The sequence below is a fragment of the Apaloderma vittatum genome, unplaced genomic scaffold (genome assembly GCF_000703405.1).
Source record: "Apaloderma vittatum isolate BGI_N311 unplaced genomic scaffold, ASM70340v1 scaffold3022, whole genome shotgun sequence".
Classification (NCBI taxonomy): Eukaryota; Metazoa; Chordata; class Aves; order Trogoniformes; family Trogonidae; genus Apaloderma; species Apaloderma vittatum.
In genome coordinates, this window is record NW_009702880.1 from 38,855 (window position 1) to 45,792 (window position 6,938).

General features: G+C 42.7%; 1 long non-coding RNA gene across 1 annotated transcript in view; it reads right to left on the reverse strand.

The window, feature by feature from the left end:
* The window catches only part of LOC104270115, a 29,194-nt gene extending 25,606 nt beyond the window's left edge, over nt 1-3,588 (reverse strand). The window contains exon 1 of the long non-coding RNA XR_717784.1: nt 3,476-3,588. This is a non-coding gene — a long non-coding RNA (uncharacterized LOC104270115). The remainder of the gene's footprint in view (nt 1-3,475) is intronic.
* Nucleotides 3,589-6,938: the final 3,350 nt, after the last annotated feature.

Consider the following 6,938-nt stretch of genomic DNA (forward strand, 5'->3'; position numbering starts at 1 on the left):
AGGGCAGCTCTCAAAGGCTACTAGACCTTTGCTAAACACAAAATCATTTGGAACTCTTGTTTGTATGGACAAAGAATTAAAGAAAAGCAGCCCGCACCCTGAAGATCCAACCTCCTTCAATGTACTCTGAAGAGTCTCCTGTGTCATGACAAACTAATTGTGTGTTAAGGGAAGTCTGTTACTTCAGTTTTTTCCACTGTACACCAAAAAAACCTATGTTTGATTTTAAAAGTACATACACTTACAAATACTGAGGGAATCAGCTACAAAGAGACCACACAAGCTGTTTCAGCCTTCCACAGAAGTCTGGGGTTTTTTTAAGCATAAATACACAGCCACCTCTTCAGTTTGCCCTTTCATCTATTCTGAAACACTTCTTAACACGCACACTTCATTTCCTAACTAGCTGATCATATACAAGTTTTGGGTTTGCAGCTTTGAAGCGCTGAAAAAGATGAAGGTAAAACACAACCTTGATCCTGGAACAGAAGTCGGCAAGGATATTGTGGGTGTCTCACGAGTCACAGAGCTGGGAAGAAAGAAGCCTGTCCTGACCCTGTGTTGAAACCTGATCTAGTTAAAAGAGGCACATGGATTACCATTTATAGCGATTCTCAGGGGCTGGGGTGAGGGGCAAGGAGGGCGGCAGGCAGCTCTCAGTCTGGCTGTAGGAGCCACTAGCTGCCAGCAAAGTTATAAAATACACAGATGGGGGGCACCAAGGAAGGGTGGCTTTCCTCCTCCTCCTGCAGGGCACCTTCCATGCCACTGCTGAGTTAACCACCCCAAAAGAACACATCTCCTCAGGAGGACAGCAGTACTGGTTGCTCACAGGCTGGAAAGAAAGGATAAAAGACTGGAGACCAGTGAAGAAAAGGCAGACAGATTTTTGTCTGACCCTGCAGTTAATCTCCAAAATCAGTGAGGACACATTGATGTTGCTGTGCAAGGTACTGTTTTGCTCCCAAAAGCAACATGGATGCAACAGCATGTGGTCCAGTTCTCTATGGGTGAACTGGAAATTACTCTTTGTAGTAACACATTAATATTGCCAGCTATTCATCTGTGGCAACGAACAAGGCAAGTGTCTCCAGGCTGGAAATTTATGACCTTGTGACAGAGAGGTGAGCCTCCTCCAAAAAGCAAGCACGCCCCTGCCCACTAGAAAACCCCAAGCTTTCTCCTAGACTGGACCAAAGAAAACAGAGAATGCTCCAGAAATGCTGGAAAGCCTAACCTTCCTCTCTTCCCCTCAGCTTTTACTGCTGAGGAAATATTCTAGTTGCACGTGTAAACCAGTTCTATGTATAAATGAAGTAAATGGTTTAACTGACAGAGTACACATTATATAGGCAAAAATATCTCTTTAATACTGTAACAAGTAAAATTTGATATTCTATTATCTAATTAAAATAATAGAAATTCTCTATGTATAGAAACTAACAGTTCTAGAAATAGGAACTGAGAAGCATCCTCCACTTGTCTCCTCTTGATCTGAAGGTCTGTTCTTACAGCTGAAAGGTTAAGCTGTTCTGCAAGTCATTTCATTCTTTATCCCACGGGCAAGGATGGCCAAAATGAACACCCCTTTGTGCCAGTCAAGGGCATGTTTTTTCTGAACCAGATAGCTGTTCATAAGAAACTGGGATGAAATCCCAAAATTCACATTTCCCTCAGGCCTCTAAAGGGCCACGAGATGCATTAACTTTCACCACAGAGTGATGAAAGAGAGAGAGAAAGAGAGAGCCACCACGGGCTGAGGCTGGATTACAAGCAGCAATTCTTCAGGGACATATTCCTATTTCTGCTCCTTGACCTATGAACTAACTTTGATTTATTCTGAAATCCTCTCTTATAAAGGAAAAATGGAGAGAAAAATCATCTGGTTTAGGTGTAAACTCTGTTCCTTATTTCATATCCCTCAAAGGATCCGCATGGCCAGAGGAAAGGCTATTTTCTCTTCTTAGCATTACATGGTATTCTAGGAAAAAACCACACAACTTCTAGAGATGCCTAGGTAAACATGACAAAACATAATGAGGGAAGATGCCAAAACCAATAGAACAGTCACAAATAATCAGAGAATCATAGAATAACTCAGGTTGGAAGGGACTCATCAAGATCATCAAGTCCAGCTCCCTCCTCCTTGCAAGACCACCCAAATCACATGATTAAGATTCGTGCAGATGGTCCTTGAACTCTGACAGGCTTGGTGCCACAACACTTCCCTGGAGAAGTGCTGCACTGCCTCAAGAAGCAATATGCACGTGTTCCACAGCAAAAGTAGGCAGGTAGGTTTTAAAAGTTAATACGTACATGAAACTGAAACAGCAGGACTCTGGTTTCTAAACGTATTGTGGCCTGAACTGACAGAGAAAACTGATCAAAGAGCAGAGAAAAATTTTCTGGGAACATTATTTCACAGAATAATGTTGTTCTGTGTTTCCAATGTAATTCAGAAAACCTCAGTCAGTTCCGAAAAGATGAACTCTTGAGCTCATCTTATGGACCCAGCTGGGATAACCAATCTTCAAAACACCTGCGTGCAACTTGCACTTATGCACCTGTTTGCTGCATGTACACGTTGGATGAGAGATAGGAACATCAACATGAGAAACCATTCTCTTGCTCACTTCTTCTACACAAAGGACCATTGCTATGAATTTTCTACAAGGATTCTTGCACGTAGAGAAGAACGTTATGTGAAGGCAGGATACACACTGCCTGCAATGCCAGAGAGCAAAGCTTACTGAGAAGGATAAGGCAAGGAAAGATGGTATCTGTTCATTCCATCCCCAACTTTGTGTTTTTCCTTTGTGTTTTTTTACTTGATTATAAAAAAAAAGCATTTGCAAGCACAGTTACAATGGAGAAACCTGCAAATGAGACCTAAAATCCACTGCCTTTCAGTGAATTATAAAGGCCCTTTGTCTTCACAAACAGATGCTTCTGAAAATTTTAACAGAAGTTTTTACATCTTGTAAACAGAAGTTTTTATATCTCCAGGCAAACTGATTAATGCGAGCACCTGGGGGTATGCCAACTGCCCAAGCTGGAGTCTCCAACTGCCAGTGCAGGTCTCAGGTCAGATATTGGCTTAGAATCAAAACTTGTATGTCAAAATTTTGTGACTGTGCTCAGAGCACGCACAAGTACAATGGCTGCCCGCTGTGATACCCTCAGGGCAGAGCTGGCAGGACTAGCACCACTCTGCTTTCAGCTGAGACAGATTTGTTGAGTCTCCTGGTTGAAGATTTCTTAGAAAGGTGAAAGGGAAAGCTCAGCTTTTGAGGCTTATACACAAACTTTTGCAGCAGATATTCTGTGCTTCAATGAGATTACGTCTCATTCCTATTACCATCCTCCCCTCTCCAAAAGGCAAGGACATTCATTAAGCAACAGATAACTGTAACGAACAACACACCCTGCAACACAGTACATAACACTCCTCGAGCAGCAATGATCTCCAGCTTACCTGTTTTATGCACTGCAGCCGGTCATTGGTCTGCTGTATGTGCCTGTCCATAGAATTCATCTTGATTGTCTCCACTTTCTTCTACCTGAAAGCCATTAAAATCCCTCAATCTGTAAGACAAAAAGAACAGTAAAGATCACTGAGCACAGTTCTTGCATTTCAACCACCTAAATAATTAAACAGCAATGCTTGCAAGAAACTTGCAAGGACATTGCAAGATAAAATAATAATAATACTAATAATGACAGTCTGGCTTTTGCAAGGACAAGGGCATGGGGATTCCTCCTAATCTTTCTCTAAGAGAAAATACCTCCCATAAATACTAAATGAATCAGATATAGTAAAATATCATATAGTCAAAAGAAACACAAAATGCATGTTATGAAGACTCCGGATCTCTGTGTTGAAAATCAAAGCAACAGGTATAGCAGACTCTCCTCCAACTAGCAGATCTATTGTCATAGCCCTTGATATGGCTGAGATAACAGTGAGCGAAGGACTGGGATTCACAACTCAACCAAGACTTACATAATAACTAAAAACTCCCAGTGCACAACCTCATGTATATGGAAGAGGTCTGGTGTTCAGACAAAAGGGCTGAGCAGCTCCTGCCTCCTAGAAATATTTGGCTCTTCAAGGCATCCACAGACAGACAAACTACTCATTACTTCTCCAAAAACATGTCCTTCACTCTTTAGGCCCATCTCTAACAACCCATAAACTAAAACCTCACCGTGACTTTAGAAAAAAAAATATCTAGAAAATGGAAATGAAGGCTCAGAGTGGTGTTAGGAGTTTTAATTAATGTTGCTACAGCTGTGTAAAATCATCAAATGAAAACTGGCAACGTTACGATGATCTAAAGAGCAAACCCCAGTCCCCTAAGCCACTGATGCTCGTCTCATGTTTGTGGACACAGCTTGGTACACGCTCATGCCGTCGAGACAAGCCGAGCTCCTGTATTTGTTAACTCTACGTCATACTCCATGATCGCATGTTAGTGGCTCTTTGTCAAGCTAAAGGTATGTGACTGGAAACAAGAACAATGCCTGCAAGAGGGAGAAATGGTAGGGGCATGCACACATCATGCTGAATTCACCATTTACCTCTCCCTTCTCCCCGTGCTCAGAGCAGGGTAAGGGGTTAGCCACAGCCCAAACTCTACTGATCTGAAAGGCAGGAATGGCCAAAGCGCTGCTCAAACTTGGACCAAGAGCAAAACACTAAGAGCACAAGTGAGCATCACTAAGCCTCCTGGTGCAGGCATGGTTTGCATTTCACTGGGCCCCTTCCACCCATTTCCCCTCTCTGGCCTTCCCTCAGAGGCAGAACACCAGAGCAGAAAGACAGAACATAACAATTAATCAGCAGTCTTTGTCCATAATTCCTATTACCAACAGTTCGCACCATGACTGCTACTTGTTTATCTACGTGTAGAACTACATGAGACTTCAGCCTGTATCGCTGAACAGTTTTAAGTACTTTATTTTAGAAGTATTTTAAGTACTTTATTTCTGAATTCAATTCTTGGGGATAAAGAGATGTTTCACATGTACATATATACACACTCTGCTGTTTCAATCACTTCATGGCATCTAAAATGGAAATGAAGCCATAGATACTGTGGTATGGAACACTAAAACAGTCTTTGCCTACAAATTCCCACATCCTTTCAATAAGACAGAGTGGTACAGTCTAAAAAGTTGTATCTTCATGCTCACGAACAGAGAGCAGGCACAGATTCAGAAATATATACCCAAATGCTGTATTTATATAAAACTTTAGAGTAGCACAAGCAAGGCCTGGACTCAAACAAAAACCTCTCCCTGATGAAGCTCCTCAGCAGCACTAAGCAGTTTGTTATTCAGAGACTTGTCCATGACAAAATTCCTCATTCCCTGCACACATGGGAGACAGTAAATTTTTCAGATACTGTCCAGTCAGAGGAGCCGGCTGCTCACCACTACTACCACACATAACATCTCCTCACTTAAAGCACGTCTGCAAGTCCAGCACTGTCCATACTCAACCGCCCAAAGGAGAAGAGCATTCCCCGTGGTGGGAGCCCTGACTGCACAGCTGTCATGGCAAGACAGGCTCCAGGACACAGCATCTGTGTGCGTCCCACACACCAAAGCCGCCTGAGATTTCTGTACCTAGCTGATAATGTTCTGCCACGGCTCCTGCTAGATTAGACTCAGAGAAAGAAATCCTTTCTGCTAGAGAGCTAAATGAGGTCTTGTAACAGCAGCTCAAGCTCCTCATCTCCACACTCTAGACACAAGAGGGTTCAATAAAGCAGTCCTGTCAATAAATTACAATACTTAGAAAAGCCAGTTTCACATACAAGTATTATCATTTGATTATGCCACTGCCACCTTCTCAATAGCAAATGCCATCCAAAGGTCCTTCAGCAAATGTAAATTGATACATTTTATTAAAAGTGAGTAACACAGTCTTATCTGCCTGTAAGACCCCCAAACAGACCTCAGTAGTCATGAAGTTTAATCTCTCAGTGGACAGCAGAGGTATTTATCAAGAGATAAGCTGGCCCAGACATGACACCACTTCAGCAGTGATCCATCTTACAAGCTGGGACACATTATCTGCATTTTAATTGAACATCAGGACAGATGGAGAAGGGCACACCGAGAAAAAAACGTATGCATGCACATAGGTTTTTTTGTTGAAATATTTGAAGAAATGCAAACTGAGGCACTTTTTTTTTTTTCCTTAAGAAGTCGGGACAGTTTTGCTCAATGAACCAGTAAGCAAAACACCACACTTTTCGTCGACTGTAATACAATTTTTGTCTGCTTTGGCATTACCTATTTAACCTCCTCACTGCCATAGAGCCACACAGAGAAACGGCGAGCCAAGCTGAAAAGAGTATCCCAAGCAACAGATACGTAGCCATACTCTATACTACCAGAAAACACAACTCTCAGGTAAGGCCAGATAACACCAACACTCAGGCTCATGGCCAGTGGCAGCAGGACGTGCCTCTGGCCTTACTGGCAATGCACTTCAGGGCTGGAGACAGCAGAGGGATTTCACAGAGACAAGGATGACTTGCATTCGTGTACTGTCACTCACACCAACAAACGAGCCTGCACATTGATTTATGAACTGTACATATAATACCACCCCAATTCTCTGGCTTCCAGTTAACCATAAACAGAATTGCAGGTTGCTATCAGCCACCTGAACTACAGCTTACTATTGTACCTGTCCAAACTGTCATTTGTCGCATACAGCATAGCTTCTCACAGCCTCTTTGGGAAAGTAGCAGGCAGAGCACACGGAACTGACTTGCACAACTGAGCCAGAGCCGGACAGGGATCTCAGAGGCAGGACTGGGAGCGCAGTCTTATGCTCTCCTACACAGGCATGCCATACAATTTCTGATGCAAATTGATCAAATTCAGTCTCAAAAATACTTGTGCTTTTAAAGCCCAACAGC